Source organism: Ranitomeya imitator, unplaced genomic scaffold (assembly GCF_032444005.1).
Source record: "Ranitomeya imitator isolate aRanImi1 unplaced genomic scaffold, aRanImi1.pri SCAFFOLD_182, whole genome shotgun sequence".
NCBI classification, from domain to species: Eukaryota; Metazoa; Chordata; class Amphibia; order Anura; family Dendrobatidae; genus Ranitomeya; species Ranitomeya imitator.
In genome coordinates, this window is record NW_027194747.1 from 157,025 (window position 1) to 179,456 (window position 22,432).

Genomic DNA, 22,432 nt, shown 5'->3' on the forward strand with positions numbered 1-22,432 from the left:
TTTGCACTCTTTGCATAAAGGGTTAGGCACCCATAGGGGTGAAGAGCTAGCTTTCACCCCTCTACTCTGTACTTGGACATTTAGGACTAGATCCTTTGTTGTACAGTGCGGAGCCTCTCCATAACCCCATGCTCCAAGCGACCAGGCACTTCTTGTCTGTCCTCCGTAAATGGGTAATGCCTTCTTCCCCAATTACAGTCGTGCATGCGCATTCAGACGGGACAAGAGCGAAGAGCGTAAAGCTGGCCCTATGTGCATAACCAACATGAAGCTGAAGACAAAAACAAACAAACAAGCATTCAAGGGGCTCAAAAGTGCAGGCTAGGCTTAAGGCCTGGGCACAAGTGCGGGCTAGGCTTAAGGCCTGGGCACAAGTGCAGGCTAGGCTTAAGGCCTGGGAACAAGTGCAGGCTAGGCTTAAGGCCTGGGCACAAGTGCGGGCTAGGCTTAAGGCCTGGGCACAAGTGCGGGCTAGGCTTAAGGCCTGGGCACAAGTGCGGGCTAGGCTTAAGGCCTGGGCACAAGTGCGGGCTAGGCTTAAGGCCTGGGCACAAGTGCGGGCTAGGCTTAAGGCCTGGGCACAAGTGCGGGCTAGGCTTAAGGCCTGGGCACAAGTGCGGGCTAGGCTTAAGGCCTGGGCACAAGTGCGGGCTAGGCTTAAGGCCTGGGCACAAGTGCGGGCTAGGCTTAAGGCCTGGGCACAAGTGCGGGCTAGGCTTAAGGCAGGGGCACAAGTGCGGGCTAGGCTTAAGGCAGGGGCACAAGTGCGGGCTTGGCTTAAGGCCTGGGCACAAGTGCGGGCTAGGCTTAAGGCCTGGGCACAAGTGCTGGCTAGGATCAAGGCAGGGGGCACAAGTGCGGGCTAGGCTTAAGGCCTGGGCACAAGTGCGGGCTAGGCTTAAGGCCTGGGCACAAGTGCGGGCTAGGCTTAAGGCCTGGGCACAAGAGCGGGCTAGGCTTAAGGCCTGGGCACAAGTGCGGGCTAGGCTTAAGGCCTGGGCACAAGTGCGGGCTTGGCTTAAGGCCTGGGCACAAGTGCGGGCTAGGCTTAAGGCCTGGGCACAAGTGCGGGCTAGGCTTAAGGCCTGGGCACAAGTGCGGGCTAGGCTTTAGGCCTGGGCACAAGTGCGGGCTAGGCTTAAGGCAGGGGCACAAGTGCGGGCTAGGCTTAAGGCAGGGGCACAAGTGCGGGCTAGGCTTAAGGCCTGGGCACAAGTGCGGGCTAGGCTTAAGGCCTGGGCACAAGTGCGGGCTAGGCTTAAGGCAGGGGCACAAGTGCGGGCTCGGCTTAAGGCAGGGGCACAAGTGCGGGCTCGGCTTAAGGCAGGGGCACAAGTGCGGGCTCGGCTTAAGGCAGGGGCACAAGTGCGGGCTCGGCTTAAGGCAGGGGCACAAGTGCGGGCTCGGCTTAAGGCCGGGGCACAAGTGCGGGCTCGGCTTAAGGCCGAGGCACAAGTGCGGGCTCGGCTTAAGGTCGAGGCACAAGTGCGGGCTAAGCTTAAGGCCTGGGCACAAGTGCGGGCTAGGCTTAAGGCCTGGGCACAAGTGCGGGCTAAGCTTAAAGCCGGGGCACAAGTGCGGGCTAAGCTTAAAGCCGGGGCACAAGTGCGGGCTAAGCTTAAGGCATGGGCACAAGTGCGGGCTAGGCTTAAGGCCGGGGCACAAGTGCGGGCTAGGCTTAAGGCCGGGGCACAAGTGCGGGCTAGGCTTAAGGCCGGGGCACAAGTGCGGGCTAGGCTTAAGGCCGGGGCACAAGTGCGGGCTAGGCTTAAGGCCTGGGTACAAGTGCGGGCTAGGCTTAAGGCCTGGGCACAAGTGCGGGTTAGACTTAAGGCCGGGGCACAAGTGCGGGCTAGGCTTAAGGCCGGGGCACAAGTGCGGGCTAGGCTTAAGGCCGGGGCACAAGTGCGGGCTAGGCTTAAGGCCGGGGCACAAGTGCGGGCTAGGCTTAAGGCCGGGGCACAAGTGCGGGCTAGGCTTAAGGCCTGGGCACAAGTGCAGGCTAGGCTTAAGGCCTGGGCACAAGTGCAGTGCTGGCTAGGATCAAGGCAGGGGCCACAAGTGCCGGCTAGGCTTAAGGCATGGGCACAAGTGCCAGCCAGGCTTAAGGCCTGGGCACAAGTGCGGGCTAGGCTTAAGGCCTGGGCACAAGTGTGGGCTAGGCTTACGGCATGGGCACAAGTGCAGTGCTGGCCAGGATCAAGGCAGGGGGCACAAGTGCTGGCTAGGCTTAAGGCATTCAGCTAACTCTTTGCACTCTTTGCATAAAGGGTTAGGCACCCATAGGGGTGAAGAGCTAGCTTTCACCCCTCTACTCTGTACTTGGACATTTAGGACTAGATCCTTTGTTGTACAGTGCGGAGCCTCTCCATAACCCCATGCTCCAAGCAACCAGGCACTTCTTGTCTGTCCTCCGTAAATGGGTAATGCCTTCTTCCCCAATTAAAGTCGTGCATGCGCATTCAGACGGGACAAGAGCGAAGAGCGTAAAGCTGGCCCTATGTGCATAACCAACATGAAGCTGAAGACAAAAACAAACAAACAAGCATTCAAGGGGCTCAAAAGTGCAGGCTAGGCTTAAGGCCTGGGCACAAGTGCGGGCTAGGCTTAAGGCCTGGGCACAAGTGCTGGCTAGGATCAAGGCAGGGGGCACAAGTGCAGGCTAGGCTTAAGGCCTGGGTACAAGTGCGGGCTAGGCTTAAGGCCTGGGCACAAGTGCGGGCTAGGCTTAAGGCCTGGGCACAAGTGCGGGCTAGGCTTAAGGCCGGGGCACAAGTGCGAGCTAGGCTTAAGGCCGGGGCACAAGTGCGGGCTAGGCTTATGGCCTGAGGACAAGTGCGGGCTAGGCTTAAGGCCTGGGCACAAGTGCGGGCTAGGCTTAAGGCCGGGGCACAAGTGCGGGCTAGGCTTAAGGCCTGGGCACAAGTGCGGGCTAGGCTTAAGGCCTGGGCACAAGTGCGGGCTAGGCTTTAGGCCTGGGCACAAGTGCGGGCTAGGCTTAAGGCCTGGGCACAAGTGCGGGCTAGGCTTAAGGCCTGGGCACAAGTGCGGGCTAGGCTTAAGGCAGGGGCACAAGTGCGGGCTAGGCTTAAGGCAGGGGCACAAGTGCTGGCTAGGATCAAGGCCTGGGCACAAGTGCTGGCTAGGATCAAGGCAGGGGCACAAGTGCGGGCTAGGCTCAAGGCCTGGGCACAAGTGCGGGCTAGGCTCAAGGCCTGGGCACAAGTGCGGGCTAGGCTTAAGGCCTGGGCACAAGTGCGGGCTAGGCTTAAGGCCGGGGCACAAGTGCGGGCTAGGCTTAAGGCCGGGGCACAAGTGCGGGCTAGGCTTAAGGCCGGGGCACAAGTGCGGGCTAGGCTTAAGGCCGGGGCACAAGTGCGGGCTAGGCTTAAGGCCTGGGCACAAGTGCGGGCTAGGCTTAAGGCCGGGGCACAAGTGCGGGCTAGGCTTAAGGCCGGGGCACAAGTGCGGGCTAGGCTTAAGGCCGGGGCACAAGTGCGGGCTAGGCTTAAGGCCGGGGCACAAGTGCGGGCTAGGCTTATGGCCTGAGGACAAGTGCGGGCTAGGCTTAAGGCCGGGGCACAAGTGCGGGCTAGGCTTAAGGCCTGGGCACAAGTGCGGGCTAGGCTTAAGGCCTGGCCACAAGTGCGGGCTAGGCTTAAGGCCTGGGCACAAGTGCGGCCTGGACACAAGTGCGGGCTAGGCTTAAGGCAGGGGCACAAGTGCGGGCTAGGCTTAAGGCAGGGGCACAAGTACGGGCTTGGCTTAAGGCCTGGGCACAAGTGCGGGCTAGGCTTAAGGCCTGGGCACAAGTGCTGGCTAGGATCAAGGCAGGGGGCACAAGTGCGGGCTAGGCTTAAGGCCTGGGCACAAGTGCGGGCTAGGCTTAAGGCCTGGGCACAAGTGCGGGCTAAGCTTAAAGCCGGGGCACAAGTGCGGGCTAAGCTTAAAGCCGGGGCACAAGTGCGGGCTAGGCTTAAGGCCTGGGCACAAGTGCGGGCTAGGCTTAAGGCCTGGGCACAAGTGCGGGTTAGGCTTAAGGCCGGGGCACAAGTGCGGGCTAGGCTTAAGGCCGGGGCACAAGTGCGGGCTAGGCTTAAGGCCAGGGCACAAGTGCAGGCTAGGCTTAAGGCCTGGGCACAAGTGCTGGCTAGGATCAAGGCAGGGGGCACAAGTGCGGGCTAGGCTTAAGGCCTGGGCACAAGTGCGGGCTAGGCTTAAGGCCTGGGCACAAGTGCGGGCTAGGCTTAAGGCCTTGGCACAAGTGCAGGCTAGGCTTAAGGCCTGGGCACAAGTGCAGTGCTGGCTAGGATCAAGGCAGGGGGCACAAGTGCGGGCTAGGCTTAAGGCCTGGGCACAAGTGCGGGCTAGGCTTAAGGCCTGGGCACAAGTGCGGGCTAGGCTTAAGGCCGGGGCACAAGTGCGGGCTAGGCTTAAGGCCGGGGCACAAGTGCAGGCTAGGCTTAAGGCCGGGGCACAAGTGCAGGCTAGGCTTAAGGCCTGGGCACAAGTGCAGTGCTGGCTAGGATCAAGGCAGGGGCCACAAGTGCCGGCTAGGCTTAAGGCATGGGCACAAGTGCCAGCCAGGCTTAAGGCCTGGGCACAAGTGCGGGCTAGGCTTACGGCATGGGCACAAGTGCAGTGCTGGCCAGGATCAAGGCAGGGGGCACAAGTGCTGGCTAGGCTTAAGGCATTCAGCTAACTCTTTGCACTCTTTGCATAAAGGGTTAGGCACCCATAGGGGTGAAGAGCTAGCTTTCACCCCTCTACTCTGTACTTGGACATTTAGGACTAGATCCTTTGTTGTACAGTGCGGAGCCTCTCCATAACCCCATGCTCCAAGCGACCAGGCACTTCTTGTCTGTCCTCCGAAAATGGGTAATGCCTTCTTCCCCAATTACAGTCGTGCATGCGCATTCAGACGGGACAAGAGCGAAGAGCGTAAAGCTGGCCCTATGTGCATAACCAACATGAAGCTGAAGACAAAAACAAACAAACAAGCATTCAAGGGGCTCAAAAGTGCAGGCTAGGCTTAAGGCCTGGGCACAAGTGCGGGCTAGGCTTAAGGCCTGGGCACAAGTGCTGGCTAGGATCAAGGCAGGGGGCACAAGTGCAGGCTAGGCTTAAGGCCTGGGTACAAGTGCGGGCTAGGCTTAAGGCCTGGGCACAAGTGCGGGCTAGGCTTAAGGCCTGGGCACAAGTGCGGGCTAGGCTTAAGGCCGGGGCACAAGTGCGAGCTAGGCTTAAGGCCGGGGCACAAGTGCGGGCTAGGCTTATGGCCTGAGGACAAGTGCGGGCTAGGCTTAAGGCCTGGGCACAAGTGCGGGCTAGGCTTAAGGCCGGGGCACAAGTGCGGGCTAGGCTTAAGGCCTGGGCACAAGTGCGGGCTAGGCTTAAGGCCTGGGCACAAGTGCGGGCTAGGCTTTAGGCCTGGGCACAAGTGCGGGCTAGGCTTAAGGCCTGGGCACAAGTGCGGGCTAGGCTTAAGGCCTGGGCACAAGTGCGGGCTAGGCTTAAGGCAGGGGCACAAGTGCGGGCTAGGCTTAAGGCAGGGGCACAAGTGCTGGCTAGGATCAAGGCCTGGGCACAAGTGCTGGCTAGGATCAAGGCAGGGGCACAAGTGCGGGCTAGGCTCAAGGCCTGGGCACAAGTGCGGGCTAGGCTCAAGGCCTGGGCACAAGTGCGGGCTAGGCTTAAGGCCTGGGCACAAGTGCGGGCTAGGCTTAAGGCCTGGGCACAAGTGCGGGCTAGGCTTAAGGCCTGGGCACAAGTGCGGGCTAGGCTTAAGGCCTGGGCACAAGTGCGGGCTAGGCTTAAGGCCTGGGCACAAGTGCAGGCTAGGCTTAAGGCCTGGGCATAAGTGCAGTGCTGGCTAGGATCAAGGCAGGGGGCACAAGTGCGGGCTAGGCTTAAGGCCTGGGCACAAGTGCGGGCTAGGCTTAAGGCCTGGGCACAAGTGCGGGCTAGGATCAAGGCAGGGGCACAAGTGCGGGCTCGGCTTAAGGCAGGGGCACAAGTGCGGGCTCGGCTTAAGGCCTGGGCACAAGTGCGGGCTAGGCTTAAGGCCTGGGCACAAGTGCGGGCTAGGCTTAAGGCCTGGGCACAAGTGCGGGCTAGGCTTAAGGCCTGGGCACAAGTGCGGGCTAGGCTTAAGGCCTGGGCACAAGTGCGGGCTAGGCTTAAGGCCTGGGCACAAGTGCGGGCTAGGCTTAAGGCCTGGGCACAAGTGCGGGCTAGGCTTAAGGCCTGGGCACAAGTGCGGGCTAGGCTTTAGGCCTGGGCACAAGTGCGGGCTAGGCTTTAGGCAGGGGCACAAGTGCGGGCTAGGCTTAAGGCAGGGGCACAAGTGCGGGCTAGGCTTAAGGCCTGGGCACAAGTGCGGGCTAGGCTTAAGGCCTGGGCACAAGTGCGGGCTAGGTTTAAGGCAGGGGCACAAGTGCGGGCTCGGCTTAAGGCAGGGGCACAAGTGCGGGCTCGGCTTAAGGCCGGGGCACAAGTGCGGGCTCGGCTTAAGGCCGGGGCACAAGTGCGGGCTCGGCTTAAGGCCGGGGCACAAGTGCGGGCTCGGCTTATGGCCGGGGCACAAGTGCGGGCTCGGCTTAAGGCCGGGGCACAAGTGCGGGCTCGGCTTAAGGCCGGGGCACAAGTGCGGGCTAGGCTTAAGGCCTGGGCACAAGTGCGGGCTAGGCTTAAGGCCGGGGCACAAGTGCGGGCTAGGCTTAAGGCCGGGGCACAAGTGCGGGCTAGGCTTAAGGCCGGGGCACAAGTGCGGGCTAGGCTTAAGGCCGAGGCACAAGTGCGGGCTAGGCTTAAGGCCGGGGCACAAGTGCGGGCTAGGCTTATGGCCTGAGGACAAGTGCGGGCTAGGCTTAAGGCCGGGGCACAAGTGCGGGCTAGGCTTAAGGCCTGGGCACAAGTGCGGGCTAGGCTTAAGGCCTGGCCACAAGTGCGGGCTAGGCTTAAGGCCTGGGCACAAGTGCGGCCTGGACACAAGTGCGGGCTAGGCTTAAGGCAGGGGCACAAGTGCGGGCTAGGCTTAAGGCAGGGGCACAAGTACGGGCTTGGCTTAAGGCCTGGGCACAAGTGCGGGCTAGGCTTAAGGCCTGGGCACAAGTGCTGGCTAGGATCAAGGCAGGGGGCACAAGTGCGGGCTAGGCTTAAGGCCTGGGCACAAGTGCGGGCTAGGCTTAAGGCCTGGGCACAAGTGCGGGTTAGGCTTAAGGCCGGGGCACAAGTGCGGGCTAGGCTTAAGGCCGGGGCACAAGTGCGGGCTAGGCTTAAGGCCAGGGCACAAGTGCAGGCTAGGCTTAAGGCCTGGGCAAAAGTGCTGGCTAGGATCAAGGCAGGGGGCACAAGTGCGGGCTAGGCTTAAGGCCTGGGCACAAGTGCGGGCTAGGCTTAAGGCCTGGGCACAAGTGCGGGCTAGGCTTAAGGCCTGGGCACAAGTGCAGGCTAGGCTGAAGGCCTGGGCACAAGTGCAGTGCTGGCTAGGATCAAGGCAGGGGGCACAAGTGCGGGCTAGGCTTAAGGCCTGGGCACAAGTGCGGGCTAGGCTTAAGGCCTGGGCACAAGTGCGGGCTAGGCTTAAGGCCGGGGCACAAGTGCGGGCTAGGCTTAAGGCCGGGGCACAAGTGCAGGCTAGGCTTAAGGCCGGGGCACAAGTGCAGGCTAGGCTTAAGGCCTGGGCACAAGTGCAGTGCTGGCTAGGATCAAGGCAGGGGCCACAAGTGCCGGCTAGGCTTAAGGCATGGGCACAAGTGCCAGCCAGGCTTAAGGCCTGGGCACAAGTGCGGGCTAGGCTTACGGCATGGGCACAAGTGCAGTGCTGGCCAGGATCAAGGCAGGGGGCACAACTGCTGGCTAGGCTTAAGGCATTCAGCTAACTCTTTGCACTCTTTGCATAAAGGGTTAGGCACCCATAGGGGTGAAGAGCTAGCTTTCACCCCTCTACTCTGTACTTGGACATTTAGGACTAGATCCTTTGTTGTACAGTGCGGAGCCTCTCCATAACCCCATGCTCCAAGCGACCAGGCACTTCTTGTCTGTCCTCCGTAAATGGGTAATGCCTTCTTCCCCAATTACAGTCGTGCATGCGCATTCAGACGGGACAAGAGCGAAGAGCGTAAAGCTGGCCCTATGTGCATAACCAACATGAAGCTGAAGACAAAAACAAACAAACAAGCATTCAAGGGGCTCAAAAGTGCAGGCTAGGCTTAAGGCCTGGGCACAAGTGCGGGCTAGGCTTAAGGCCTGGGCACAAGTGCTGGCTAGGATCAAGGCAGGGGGCACAAGTGCAGGCTAGGCTTAAGGCCTGGGCACAAGTGCGGGCTAGGCTTAAGGCCTGGGCACAAGTGCGGGCTAGGCTTAAGGCCTGGGCACAAGTGCGGGCTAGGCTTAAGGCCGGGGCACAAGTGCGAGCTAGGCTTAAGGCCGGGGCACAAGTGCGGGCTAGGCTTATGGCCTGAGGACAAGTGCGGGCTAGGCTTAAGGCCTGGGCACAAGTGCGGGCTAGGCTTAAGGCCGGGGCACAAGTGCGGGCTAGGCTTAAGGCCTGGGCACAAGTGCGGGCTAGGCTTAAGGCCTGGGCACAAGTGCGGGCTAGGCTTAAGGCCTGGGCACAAGTGCGGGCTAGGCTTAAGGCCTGGGCACAAGTGCGGGCTAGGCTTAAGGCCGGGGCACAAGTGCAGGCTAGGCTTAAGGCCTGGGCACAAGTGCAGTGCTGGCTAGGATCAAGGCAGGGGCCACAAGTGCCGGCTAGGCTTAAGGCATGGGCACAAGTGCCAGCCAGGCTTAAGGCATGGGCACAAGTGCAGTGCTGGCCAGGATCAAGGCAGGGGGCACAAGTGCTGGCTAGGCTTAAGGCATTCAGCTAACTCTTTGCACTCTTTGCATAAAGGGTTAGGCACCCATAGGGGTGAAGAGCTAGCTTTCACCCCTCTACTCTGTACTTGGACATTTAGGACTAGATCCTTTGTTGTACAGTGCGGAGCCTCTCCATAACCCCATGCTCCAAGCGACCAGGCACTTCTTGTCTGTCCTCCGTAAATGGGGAATGCCTTCTTCCCCAATTACAGTCGTGCATGCGCATTCAGATGGGACAAGAGCGAAGAGCGTAAAGCTGGCCCTATGTGCATAACCAACATGAAGCTGAAGAAAAAAACAAACAAACAAGCATTCAAGGGGCTCAAAAGTGCAGGCTAGGCTTAAGGCCTGGGCACAAGTGCGGGCTAGGCTTAAGGCCTGGGCACAAGTGCTGGCTAGGATCAAGGCAGGGGGCACAAGTGTGGGCTAGGCTTAAGGCCTGGGCACAAGTGCGGGCTAGGCTTAAGGCCTGGGCACAAGTGCGGGCTAGGCTTAAGGCCTGGGCACAAGTGCGGGCTAGGCTTAAGGCCTGGGCACAAGTGCGGGCTAGGCTTAAGGCCTGGGCACAAGTGCGGGCTAGGCTTAAGGCCTGGGCACAAGTGCGGGCTAGGCTTAAGGCCGGGGCACAAGTGCGGGCTAGGCTTAAGGCCGGGGCACAAGTGCGGGCTAGGCTTAAGGCCGGGGCACAAGTGCGGGCTAGGCTTATGGCCTGAGGACAAGTGCGGGCTAGGCTTAAGGCCTGGGCACAAGTGCGGGCTAGGCTTAAGGCCAGGGCACAAGTGCGGGCTAGGCTTAAGGCCAGGGCACAAGTGCGGGCTAGGCTTAAGGCCTGGGCACAAGTGCGGGCTAGGCTTAAGGCCTGGGCACAAGTGCGGGCTAGGCTTAAGGCCTGGGCACAAGTGTGGGCTAGGCTTAAGGCCTGGACACAAGTGCGGGCTAGGCTTAAGGCAGGGGCACAAGTGCGGGCTAGGCTTAAGGCAGGGGCACAAGTGCGGGCTTGGCTTAAGGCCTGGGCACAAGTGCGGGCTAGGCTTAAGGCCTGGGCACAAGTGCGGGCTAGGATCAAGGCAGGGGGCACAAGTGCGGGCTAGGCTTAAGGCCTGGGCACAAGTGCGGGCTAGGCTTAAGGCCTGGGCACAAGTGCGGGCTAGGCTTAAGGCCTGGGCACAAGTGCGGGCTAGGCTTAAGGCCTGGGCACAAGTGCGGGCCAGGCTTAAGGCCGGGGCACAAGTGCGGGCCAGGCTTAAGGCCTGGGCACAAGTGCGGGCTAGGCTTAAGGCCTGGGCACAAGTGCGGGCTAGGCTTAAAGCCTGGGCACAAGTGCGGGCTAGGCTTTAGGCCTGGGCACAAGTGCGGGCTAGGCTTAAGGCCTGGGCACAAGTGCGGGCTAGGCTTAAGGCCTGGGCACAAGTGCGGGCTAGGCTTAAGGCCTGGGCACAAGTGCGGGCTAGGCTTAAGGCAGGGGCACAAGTGCGGGCTCGGCTTAAGGCAGGGGCACAAGTGCGGGCTAGGCTTAAGGCAGGGGCACAAGTGCGGGCTAGGCTTAAGGCCGGGGCACAAGTGCGGGCTAGGCTTAAGGCCGGGGCACAAGTGCGGGCTAGGCTTATGGCCTGAGGACAAGTGCGGGCTAGGCTTAAGGCCGGGGCACAAGTGCGGGCTCGGCTTGAGGCCGGGGCACAAGTGCGGGCTCGGCTTAAGGCCGGGGCACAAGTGCGGGCTCGGCTTAAGGCCGGGGCACAAGTGCGGGCTAGGCTTAAGGCCTGGGCACAAGTGCGGGCTAAGCTTAAAGCCGGGGCACAAGTGTGGGCTAAGCTTAAAGCCGGGGCACAAGTGCGGGCTCGGCTTAAGGCCTGGGCACAAGTGCGGGCTAGGCTTAAGGCCTGGGCACAAGTGCGGGTTAGGCTTAAGGCCGGGGCACAAGTGCGGACTAGGCTTAAGGCCGGGGCACAAGTGCGGGCTAGGCTTAAGGCCGGGGCACAAGTGCAGGCTAGGCTTAAGGCCTGGGCACAAGTGCAGTGCTGGCTAGGATCAAGGCAGGGGCCACAAGTGCCGGCTAGGCTTAAGGCATGGGCACAAGTGCCAGCCAGGCTTAAGGCCTGGGCACAAGTGCGGGCTAGGCTTACGGCATGGGCACAAGTGCAGTGCTGGCCAGGATCAAGGCAGGGGGCACAAGTGCTGGCTAGGCTTAAGGCATTCAGCTAACTCTTTGCACTCTTTGCATAAAGGGTTAGGCACCCATAGGGGTGAAGAGCTAGCTTTCACCCCTCTACTCTGTACTTGGACATTTAGGACTAGATCCTTTGTTGTACAGTGCGGAGCCTCTCCATAACCCCATGCTCCAAGCGACCAGGCACTTCTTGTCTGTCCTCCGTAAATGGGTAATGCCTTCTTCCCCAATTACAGTCGTGCATGCGCATTCAGACGGGACAAGAGCGAAGAGCGTAAAGCTGGCCCTATGTGCATAACCAACATGAAGCTGAAGACAAAAACAAACAAACAAGCATTCAAGGGGCTCAAAAGTGCAGGCTAGGCTTAAGGCCTGGGCACAAGTGCGGGCTAGGCTTAAGGCCTTGGCACAAGTGCTGGCTAGGATCAAGGCAGGGGGCACAAGTGCAGGCTAGGCTTAAGGCCTGGGCACAAGTGCGGGCTAGGCTTAAGGCCTGGGCACAAGTGCGGGCTAGGCTTAAGGCCTGGGCACAAGTGCGGGCTAGGCTTAAGGCCTGGGCACAAGTGCGGGCTAGGCTTAAGGCCGGGGCACAAGTGCGGGCTAGGCTTAAGGCCGGGGCACAAGTGCGGGCTAGGCTTAAGGCCGGGGCACAAGTGCGGGCTAGGCTTATGGCCTGAGGACAAGTGCGGGCTAGGCTTAAGGCCGGGGCACAAGTGCGGGCTAGGCTTAAGGCCTGGGCACAAGGTCGGGCTAGGCTTAAGGCCAGGGCACAAGTGCGGGCTAGGCTTAAGGCCAGGGCACAAGTGCGGGCTAGGCTTAAGGCCTGGGCACAAGTGCGGGCTAGGCTTAAGGCCTGGGCACAAGTGCGGGCTAGGCTTAAGGCCTGGGCACAAGTGCGGGCTAGGCTTAAGGCCTGGGCACAAGTGCGGGCTAGGCTTAAGGCAGGGGCACAAGTGCGGGCTAGGCTTAAGGCAGGGGCACAAGTGCGGGCTAGGCTTAAGGCAGGGGCACAAGTGCGGGCTAGGCTTAAGGCCTGGGCACAAGTGCGGGCTAGGCTTAAGGCCTGGGCACAAGTGCTGGCTAGGATCAAGGCAGGGGGCACAAGTGCGGGCTAGGCTTAAGGCCTGGGCACAAGTGCGGGCTAGGCTTAAGGCCTGGGCACAAGTGCGGGCTAGGCTTAAGGCCTGGGCACAAGTGCGGGCTAGGCTTAAGGCCTGGGCACAAGTGCGGGCTAGGCTTAAGGCCTGGGCACAAGTGCGGGCTAGGCTTAAGGCCTGGGCACAAGTGCAGGCTAGGCTTAAGGCCTGGGCATAAGTGCAGTGCTGGCTAGGATCAAGGCAGGGGGCACAAGTGCGGGCTAGGCTTAAGGCCTGGGCACAAGTGCGGGCTAGGCTTAAGGCCTGGGCACAAGTGCTGGCTAGGATCAAGGCAGGGGGCACAAGTGCGGGCTAGGCTTAAGGCCTGGGCACAAGTGCGGGCTAGGCTTAAGGCCTGGGCACAAGTGCAGTGCTGGCTAGGATCAAGGCAGGGGGCACAAGTGCGGGCTAGGCTTAAGGCCTGGGCACAAGTGCAGGCTAGGCTTAAGGCCTGAGCACAAGTGCGGGCTAGGCTTAAGGCCTGGGCACAAGTGCGGGCTAGGCTTAAGGCCTGGGCACAAGTGCGGGCTAGGCTTAAGGCCTGGGCACAAGTGCGGGCTAGGCTTTAGGCCTGGGCACAAGTGCGGGCTAGGCTTAAGGCCTGGGCACAAGTGCGGGCTAGGCTTAAGGCCTGGGCACAAGTGCGGGCTAGGCTTAAGGCCTGGGCACAAGTGCGGGCTAGGCTTAAGGCCTGGGCACAAGTGCGGGCTTGGCTTAAGGCCTGGGCACAAGTGCTGGCTAGGATCAAGGCAGGGGGCACAAGTGCGGGCTAGGCTTAAGGCCTGGGCACAAGTGCGGGCTAGGCTTAAGGCCTGGGCACAAGTGCGGGCTAGGCTTAAGGCCTGGGCACAAGAGCGGGCTAGGCTTAAGGCCTGGGCACAAGTGCGGGCTAGGCTTAAGGCCTGGGCACAAGTGCGGGCTAGGCTTAAGGCCTGGGCACAAGTGCGGGCTAGGCTTTAGGTCTGGGCACAAGTGCGGGCTAGGCTTAAGGCAGGGGCACAAGTGCGGGCTAGGCTTAAGGCAGGGGCACAAGTGCGGGCTAGGCTTAAGGCCTGGGCACAAGTGCTGGCTAGGCTTAAGGCCTGGGCACAAGTGCGGGCTAGGCTTAAGGCAGGGGCACAAGTGCGGGCTCGGCTTAAGGCAGGGGCACAAGTGCGGGCTCGGCTTAAGGCAGGGGCACAAGTGCGGGCTCGGCTTAAGGCAGGGGCACAAGTGCGGGCTCGGCTTAAGGCAGGGGCACAAGTGCGGGCTCGACTTAAGGCAGGGGCACAAGTGCGGGCTCGGCTTAAGGCCGGGGCACAAGTGCAGGCTAGGCTTAAGGCCTGGGCACAAGTGCTGGCTAGGATCAAGGCAGGGGGCACAAGTGCGGGCTAGGCTTAAGGCCTGGGCACAAGTGCGGGCTAGGCTTAAGGCCTGGGCACAAGTGCGGGCTAGGCTTAAGGCCTGGGCACAAGTGCGGGCTAGGCTTAAGGCCTGGGCACAAGTGCGGGCTAGGCTTAAGGCCTGGACACAAGTGCGGGCTAGGCTTAAGGCCGGGGCACAAGTGCAGGCTAGGCTTAAGGCCTGGGCACAAGTGCAGTGCTGGCTAGGATCAAGGCAGGGGCCACAAGTGCCGGCTAGGCTTAAGGCATGGGCACAAGTGCAGTGCTGGCCAGGATCAAGGCAGGGGGCACAAGTGCTGGCTAGGCTTAAGGCATTCAGCTAACTCTTTGCACTCTTTGCATAAAGGGTTAGGCACCCATAGGGGTGAAGAGCTAGCTTTCACCCCTCTACTCTGTACTTGGACATTTAGGACTAGATCCTTTGTTGTACAGTGCGGAGCCTCTCCATAACCCCATGCTCCAAGCGACCAGGCACTTCTTGTCTGTCCTCCGTAAATGGGTAATGCCTTCTTCACCAATTACAGTCGTGCATGCGCATTCAGACGGCACAAGAGCAAAGAGCGTAAAGCTGGCCCTATGTGCATAACCAACATGAAGCTGAAGACAAAAACAAACAAACAAGCATTCAAGGGGCTCAAAAGTGCAGGCTAGGCTTAAGGCCTGGGCACAAGTGCGGGCTAGGCTTAAGGCCTGGGCACAAGTGCTGGCTAGGATCAAGGCAGGGGGCACAAGTGCGGGCTAGGCTTAAGGCAGGGGCACAAGTGTGGGCTAGGCTTAAGGCAGGGGCACAAGTGCTGGCTAGGATCAAGGCAGGGGGCACAAGTGCGGGCTAGGCTTAAGGCCTGGGCACAAGTGCGGGCTAGGCTTAAGGCCTGGGCACAAGTGCGGGCTAGGCTTAAGGCCTGGGCACAAGTGCGGGCTAGGCTTAAGGCCTGGGCACAAGTGCGGGCTAGGCTTAAGGCAGGGGCACAAGTGCGGGCTAGGCTTAAGGCAGGGGCACAAGTGCGGGCTAGGCTTAAGGCAGGGGCACAAGTGCGGGCTAGGCTTAAGGCAGGGGCACAAGTGCGGGCTAGGCTTAAGGCCTGGGCACAAGTGCGGGCTAGGCTTAAGGCCTGGGCACAAGTGCGGGCTAGGCTTAAGGCAGGGGCACAAGTGCGGGCTAGGCTTAAGGCAGGGGCACAAGTGCGGGCTAGGCTTAAGGCCTGGGCACAAGTGCTGGCTAGGATCAAGGCAGGGGGCACAAGTGCGGGCTAGGCTTAAGGCCTGGGCACAAGTGCGGGCTAGGCTTAAGGCCTGGGCACAAGTGCGGGCTAGGCTTAAGGCCTGGGCACAAGTGCGGGCTAGGCTTAAGGCCTGGGCACAAGTGCGGGCTAGGCTTAAGGCCTGGGCACAAGTGCAGGCTAGGCTTAAGGCCTGGGCATAAGTGCAGTGCTGGCTAGGATCAAGGCAGGGGGCACAAGTGCGGGCTAGGCTTAAGGCCTGGGCACAAGTGCGGGCTAGGCTTAAGGCCTGGGCACAAGTGCTGGCTAGGATCAAGTCAGGGGCACAAGTGCGGGCTCGGCTTAAGGCAGGGGCACAAGTGCGGGCTCGGCTTAAGGCAGGGGCACAAGTGCGGGCTAGGCTTAAGGCCTGGGCACAAGTGCGGGCTAGGCTTAAGGCCTGGGCACAAGTGCGGGTTAGGCTTAAGGCCGGGGCACAAGTGTGGGCTAGGCTTAAGGCCTGGGCACAAGTGCGGGCTCGGCTTAAGGCCTGGGCACAAGTGCGGGCTAGGCTTAAGGCCTGGGCACAAGTGCGGGCTAGGCTTAAGGCCTGGGCACAAGTGCGGGTTAGGCTTAAGGCCGGGGCACAAGTGTGGGCTAGGCTTAAGGCCTGGGCACAAGTGCGGGCTAGGCTTAAGGCCTGGGCACAAGTGCGGGCTAGGCTTAAGGCCTGGGCACAAGTGCGGGCTAGGCTTAAGGCCGGGGCACAAGTGCAGGCTAGGCTTAAGGCCTGGGCACAAGTGCAGTGCTGGCTAGGATCAAGGCAGGGGCCACAAGTGCCGGCTAGGCTTAAGGCATGGGCACAAGTGCCAGCCAGGCTTAAGGCCTGGGCACAAGTGCGGGCTAGGCTTACGGCATGGGCACAAGTGCAGTGCTGGCCAGGATCAAGGCAGGGGGCACAAGTGCTGGCTAGGCTTAAGGCATTCAGCTAACTCTTTGCACTCTTTGCATAAAGGGTTAGGCACCCATAGGGGTGAAGAGCTAGCTTTCACCCCTCTACTCTGTACTTGGACATTTAGGACTAGATCCTTTGTTGTACAGTGCGGAGCCTCTCCATAACCCCATGCTCCAAGCGACCAGGCACTTCTTGTCTGTCCTCCGTAAATGGGTAATGCCTTCTTCCCCAATTACAGTCGTGCATGCGCATTCAGACGGGACAAGAGCGAAGAGCGTAAAGCTGGCCCTATGTGCATAACCAACATGAAGCTGAAGACAAAAACAAACAAACAAGCATTCAAGGGGCTCAAAAGTGCAGGCTAGGCTTAAGGCCTGGGCACAAGTGCGGGCTAGGCTTAAGGCCTTGGCACAAGTGCTGGCTAGGATCAAGGCAGGGGGCACAAGTGCAGGCTAGGCTTAAGGCCTGGGCACAAGTGCGGGCTAGGCTTAAGGCCTGGGCACAAGTGCGGGCTAGGCTTAAGGCCTGGGCACAAGTGCGGGCTTGGCTTAAGGCCTGGGCACAAGTGCGGGCTAGGCTTAAGGCCGGGGCACAAGTGCGGGCTAGGCTTAAGGCCGGGGCACAAGTGCGGGCTAGGCTTAAGGCCGGGGCACAAGTGCGGGCTAGGCTTATGGCCTGAGGACAAGTGCGGGCTAGGCTTAAGGCCTGGGCACAAGTGCGGGCTAGGCTTAAGGCAGGGGCACAAGTGCGGGCTCGGCTTAAGGCAGGGGCACAAGTGCGGGCTCGGCTTAAGGCCTGGGCACAAGTGCGGGCTTGGCTTAAGGCCTGGGCACAAGTGCTGGCTAGGATCAAGGCAGGGGGCACAAGTGCGGGCTAGGCTTAAGGCCTGGGCACAAGTGCGGGCTAGGCTTAAGGCCTGGGCACAAGTGCGGGCTAGGCTTAAGGCCTGGGCACAAGTGCGGGCTAGGCTTAAGGCCTGGGCACAAGTGCGGGCTAGGCTTAAGGCCTGGGCACAAGTGCGGGCTAGGCTTAAGGCCTGGGCACAAGTGCGGGCTAGGCTTAAGGCCTGGGCACAAGTGCGGGCTAGGCTTAAGGCCTTTGCACAAGTGCGGGCTAGGCTTAAGGCCTGGGCACAAGTGCGGGCTAGGCTTAAGGCAGGGGCACAAGTGCGGGCTAGGCTTAAGGCAGGGGCACAAGTGCGGGCTAGGCTTAAGGCCTGGGCACAAGTGCGGGCTAGGCTTAAGGCCTGGGCACAAGTGCTGGCTAGGATCAAGGCAGGGGGCACAAATGCGGGCTAGGCTTAAGGCCTGGGCACAAGTGCGGGCTAGGCTTAAGGCCTGGGCACAAGTGCGGGCTAGGCTTAAGGCCTGGGCACAAGTGCGGGCTAGGCTTAAGGCCTGGGCACAAGTGCAGGCTAGGCTTAAGGCCTGGGCATAAGTGCAGTGCTGGCTAGGATCAAGGCAGGGGGCACAAGTGCGGGCTAGGCTTAAGGCCTGGGCACAAGTGCGGGCTAGGCTTAAGGCCTGGGCACAAGTGCTGGCTAGGATCAAGGCAGGGGGCACAAGTGCGGGCTAGGCTTAAGGCCTGGGCACAAGTGCAGGCTAGGCTTAAGGCCTGGGCACAAGTGCTGGCTAGGATCAAGGCAGGGGGCACAAGTGCGGGCTAGGCTTAAGGCCTGGGCACAAGTGCAGGCTAGGCTTAAGGCCTGGGCACAAGTGCAGTGCTGGCTAGGATCAAGGCAGGGGGCACAAGTGCGGGCTAGGCTTAAGGCCTGGGCACAAGTGCAGGCTAGGCTTAAGGCCTGGGAACAAGTGCGGGCTAGGCTTAAGGCCTGGGCACAAGTGCGGGCTAGGCTTAAGGCCTGAGCACAAGTGCGGGCTAGGCTTAAGGCCTGGGCACAAGTGCGGGCTAGGCTTAAGGCCTGGGCACAAGTGCGGGCTAGGCTTAAGGCCTGGGCACAAGTGCGGGCTAGGCTTAAGGCCTGGGCACAAGTGCGGGCTAGGCTTAAGGCCTGGGCACAAGTGCGGGCTAGGCTTAAGGCCTGGGCACAAGTGCGGGCTTGGCTTAAGGCCTGGGCACAAGTGCTGGCTAGGATCAAGGCAGGGGGCACAAGTGCGGGCTAGGCTTAAGGCCTGGGCACAAGTGCGGGCTAGGCTTAAGGCCTGGGCACAAGTGCGGGCTAGGCTTAAGGCCTGGGCACAAGAGCGGGCTAGGCTTAAGGCCTGGGCACAAGTGCGGGCTAGGCTTAAGGCCTGGGCACAAATGCGGGCTAGGCTTAAGGCCTGGGCACAAGTGCAGGCTAGGCTTAAGGCCTGGGCACAAGTGCTGGCTAGGATCAAGGCAGGGGGCACAAGTGCGGGCTAGGCTTAAGGCCTGGGCACAAGTGCGGGCTAGGCTTAAGGCCTGGGCACAAGTGCTGGCTAGGATCAAGGCAGGGGGCACAAGTGCGGGCTAGGCTTAAGGCCTGGGCACAAGTGCAGGCTAGGCTTAAGGCCTGGGCACAAGTGCAGTGCTGGCTAGGATCAAGGCAGGGGGCACAAGTGCGGGCTAGGCTTAAGGCCTGGGCACAAGTGCAGGCTAGGCTTAAGGCCTGGGAACAAGTGCGGGCTAGGCTTAAGGCCTGGGCACAAGTGCGGGCTAGGCTTAAGGCCTGAGCACAAGTGCGGGCTAGGCTTAAGGCCTGGGCACAAGTGCGGGCTAGGCTTAAGGCCTGGGCACAAGTGCGGGCTAGGCTTAAGGCCTGGGCACAAGTGCGGGCTAGGCTTAAGGCCTGGGCACAAGTGCGGGCTAGGCTTAAGGCCTGGGCACAAGTGCGGGCTAGGCTTAAGGCCTGGGCACAAGTGCGGGCTAGGCTTAAGGCCTGGGCACAAGTGCGGGCTTGGCTTAAGGCCTGGGCACAAGTGCTGGCTAGGATCAAGGCAGGGGGCACAAGTGCGGGCTAGGCTTAAGGCCTGGGCACAAGTGCGGGCTAGGCTTAAGGCCTGGGCACAAGTGCGGGCTAGGCTTAAGGCCTGGGCACAAGAGCGGGCTAGGCTTAAGGCCTGGGCACAAGTGCGGGCTAGGCTTAAGGCCTGGGCACAAGTGCGGGCTAGGCTTAAGGCCTGGGCACAAGTGCGGGCTAGGCTTTAGGTCTGGGCACAAGTGCGGGCTAGGCTTAAGGCAGGGGCACAAGTGCGGGCTAGGCTTAAGGCAGGGGCACAAGTGCGGGCTAGGCTTAAGGCCTGGGCACAAGTGCTGGCTAGGCTTAAGGCCTGGGCACAAGTGCGGGCTAGGCTTAAGGCAGGGGCACAAGTGCGGGCTCGGCTTAAGGCAGGGGCACAAGTGCGGGCTCGGCTTAAGGCAGGGGCACAAGTGCGGGCTCGGCTTAAGGCAGGGGCACAAGTGCGGGCTCGACTTAAGGCAGGGGCACAAGTGCGGGCTCGGCTTAAGGCCGGGGCACAAGTGCAGGCTAGGCTTAAGGCCTGGGCACAAGTGCTGGCTAGGATCAAGGCAGGGGGCACAAGTGCGGGCTAGGCTTAAGGCCTGGGCACAAGTGCGGGCTAGGCTTAAGGCCTGGGCACAAGTGCGGGCTAGGCTTAAGGCCTGGGCACAAGTGCGGGCTAGGCTTAAGGCCTGGGCACAAGTGCAGGCTAGGCTTAAGGCCTGGGCACAAGTGCAGTGCTGGCTAGGATCAAGGCAGGGGGCACAAGTGCGGGCTAGGCTTAAGGCCTGGGCACAAGTGCAGGCTAGGCTTAAGGCCTGGGCACAAGTGCGGGCTAGGCTTAAGGCCTGGGCACAAGTGCGGGCTAGGCTTAAGGCCTGGGCACAAGTGCGGGCTAGGCTTAAGGCCTGGGCACAAGTGCTGGCTAGGATCAAGGCAGGGGGCACAAGTGCGGGCTAGGCTTAAGGCCTGGGCACAAGTGCGGGCTAGGCTTAAGGCCTGGGCACAAGTGCGGGCTAGGCTTAAGGCCTGGGCACAAGAGCGGGCTAGGCTTAAGGCCTGGGCACAAGTGCGGGCTAGGCTTAAGGCCTGGGCACAAGTGCGGGCTAGGCTTAAGGCCTGGGCACAAGTGCGGGCTAGGCTTAAGGCCTGGGCACAAGTGCGGGCTAGGCTTAAGGCCTGGGCACAAGTGCGGGCTAGGCTTAAGGCAGGGGCACAAGTGCGGGCTCGGCTTAAGGCAGGGGCACAAGTGCGGGCTCGGCTTAAGGCAGGGGCACAAGTGCGGGCTCGGCTTAAGGCAGGGGCACAAGTGCGGGCTCGGCTTAAGGCCGGGGCACAAGTGCGGGCTCGGCTTAAGGCCGGGGCACAAGTGCGGGCTCGGCTTAAGGCCGAGGCACAAGTGCGGGCTAGGCTTAAGGCCTGGGCACAAGTGCGGGCTAAGCTTAAAGCCGGGGCACAAGTGCGGGCTAAGCTTAAAGCCGGGGCACAAGTGCGGGCTAAGCTTAAAGCCGGGGCACAAGTGCGGGCTAGGCTTAAGGCCTGGGCACAAGTGCGGGTTAGGCTTAAGGCATGGGCACAAGTGCGGGCTAGGCTTAAGGCCGGGGCACAAGTGCGGGCTAGGCTTAAGGCCGGGGCACAAGTGCGGGCTAGGCTTAAGGCCGGGGCACAAGTGCGGGCTAGGCTTAAGGCCGGGGCACAAGTGCGGCTAGGCTTAAGGCCTGGGTACAAGTGCGGGCTAGGCTTAAGGCCTGGGCACAAGTGCGGGTTAGACTTAAGGCCGGGGCACAAGTGCGGGCTAGGCTTAAGGCCGGGGCACAAGTGCGGGCTAGGCTTAAGGCCGGGGCACAAGTGCGGGCTAGGCTTAAGGCCGGGGCACAAGTGCGGGCTAGGCTTAAGGCCGGGGCACAAGTGCGGGCTAGGCTTAAGGCCTGGGCACAAGTGCAGGCTAGGCTTAAGGCCTGGGCACAAGTGCAGTGCTGGCTAGGATCAAGGCAGGGGCCACAAGTGCCGGCTAGGCTTAAGGCATGGGCACAAGTGCGGGCTAGGCTTAAGGCAGGGGCACAAGTGCGGGCTAGGCTTAAGGCAGGGGCACAAGTGCGGGCTTGGCTTAAGGCCTGGGCACAAGTGCGGGCTAGGCTTAAGGCATGGGCACAAGTGCCGGCTAGGCTTAAGGCATGGGCACAAGTGCCAGCCAGGCTTAAGGCCTGGGCACAAGTGCGGGCTAGGCTTACGGCATGGGCACAAGTGCAGTGCTGGCCAGGATCAAGGCAGGGGGCACAAGTGCTGGCTAGGCTTAAGGCATTCAGCTAACTCTTTGCACTCTTTGCATAAAGGGTTAGGCACCCATAGGGGTGAAGAGCTAGCTTTCACCCCTCTACTCTGTACTTGGACATTTAGGACTAGATCCTTTGTTGTACAGTGCGGAGCCTCTCCATAACCCCATGCTCCAAGCGACCAGGCACTTCTTGTCTGTCCTCCGTAAATGGGTAATGCCTTCTTCCCCAATTACAGTCGTGCATGCGCATTCAGATGGGACAAGAGCGAAGAGCGTAAAGCTGGCCCTATGTGCATAACCAAATTGAAGCTGAAGACAAAAACAAACAAACAAGCATTCAAGGGGCTCAAAAGTGCAGGCTAGGCTTAAGGCCTGGGCACAAGTGCGGGCTAGGCTTAAGGCCTGGGCACAAGTGCTGGCTAGGATCAAGGCAGGGGGCACAAGTGCGGGCTAGGCTTAAGGCCTGGGCACAAGTGCGGGCTAGGCTTAAGGCCTGGGCACAAGTGCGGGCTAGGCTTAAGGCCTGGGCACAAGTGCGGGCTAGGCTTAAGGCCTGGGCACAAGTGCAGGCTAGGCTTAAGGCCTGGGCACAAGTGCGGGCTAGGCTTAAGGCCTGGGCACAAGTGCGGGCTAGGCTTAAGGCCTGGGCACAAGTGCGGGCTAGGCTTAAGGCCTGGGCACAAGTGCGGGCTTGGCTTAAGGCCTGGGCACAAGTGCGGGCTAGGCTTAAGGCCTGGGCACAAGTGCGGCAAAGGCTTAAGGCCTGGCCACAAGTGCGGGCTAGGCTTAAGGCCTGGGCACAAGTGCGGGCTAGGCTTAAGGCCTGGACACAAGTGCGGGCTAGGCTTAAGGCCTAGGCACAAGTGCGGGCTAGGCTTAAGGCCTGGACACAAGTGCGGGCTAGGCTTAAGGCAGGGGCACAAGTGCGGGCTAGGCTTAAGGCAGGGGCACAGGTGCGGGCTAGGCTTAAGGCCTGGGCACAAGTGCTGGCTAGGATCAAGGCAGGGGGCACAAGTGCGGGCTAGGCTTAAGGCCTGGGCACAAGTGCGGGCTAGGCTTAAGGCCTGGGCACAAGTGCGGGCTAGGCTTAAGGCATGGGCACAAGTGCCAGCCAGGCTTAAGGCCTGGGCACAAGTGCGGGCTAGGCTTAAGGCCTGGGCACAAGTGCGGGCTAGGCTTAAGGCATGGGCACAAGTGCAGTGCTGGCCAGGATCAAGGCAGGGGGCACAAGTGCTGGCTAGGCTTAAGGCATTCAGCTAACTCTTTGCACTCTTTGCATAAAGGGTTAGGCACCCATAGGGGTGAAGAGCTAGCTTTCACCCCTCTACTCTGTACTTGGACATTTAGGACTAGATCCTTTGTTGTACAGTGCGGAGCCTCTCCATAACCCCATGCTCCAAGCGACCAGGCACTTCTTGTCTGTCCTCCGTAAATGGGTAATGCCTTCTTCCCCAATTACAGTCGTGCATGCGCATTCAGACGGGGCAAGAGCAAAGAGCGTAAAGCTGGCCCTATGTGCATAACCAACATGAAGCT